At 48.3% G+C, this 590-nt stretch overlaps 1 non-coding gene across 1 annotated transcript; it reads left to right on the forward strand.

The window, feature by feature from the left end:
- The first annotated feature begins 240 nt into the window (after positions 1 to 240).
- On the forward strand, positions 241 to 363 carry LOC123567003 (small nucleolar RNA SNORA17). The gene has a single exon (XR_006689714.2). It is a non-coding gene; the product is annotated as a small nucleolar RNA SNORA17 (small nucleolar RNA).
- Positions 364 to 590: the final 227 nt, after the last annotated feature.

Raw genomic sequence — 590 nt, forward strand, 5'->3', positions numbered from 1 at the left:
TGCTCACATCTTTTTGGCCAGACCTTAGTCACATAAGCACACCTAGCTACAAGAGAAACTTGAAATGTAATTTCTATTCTGGGCAGCTACATGCTAAGCGAAAATTCTGTTACTGTGGAAGAGGAGGAGAACATGATGGGGAACCAACTGATTTTCTGCCAAAAGAACATTTTATACAGAGGAAAGATTGAAGGCAAAGGCTCCGAGGAAGGAAAGAACTTGACTTGTTAAAGAGAAAGAACTGCCTCTAGAGGCGTTGCAGACGTGGCTGCTGTGTCACATTTGTGTCATTAGGTGGCAGCGGCTATGTCAATGCTCAGTGTTCTGCCCTGTGAATGTTCGAATGTTTAATAGTCTGACACTCCTGTTTTGTGGACTTGGCATCTGTTTTCCTTCACTGGTATCTGGGAGAGAGGGCGGGCCTTGTGAGTGGGCTTTCTGACCCTCGCGCTGGGCTGGGCTGGCCACTAGGGGTCTGAAGGGACAGTGGGAAGGTAGAGGGTGCCTTCACCAGGAGCAGCCTTCATTAGTGAGTTTTAAGAGACTGTGAGAGGATCGATCAGGTCTGGTGTGTGCTGGTCCATGCTGCA

This window comes from Macaca fascicularis, chromosome 9, assembly GCF_037993035.2.
Source record: "Macaca fascicularis isolate 582-1 chromosome 9, T2T-MFA8v1.1".
NCBI lineage: Eukaryota > Metazoa > Chordata > Mammalia > Primates > Cercopithecidae > Macaca > Macaca fascicularis.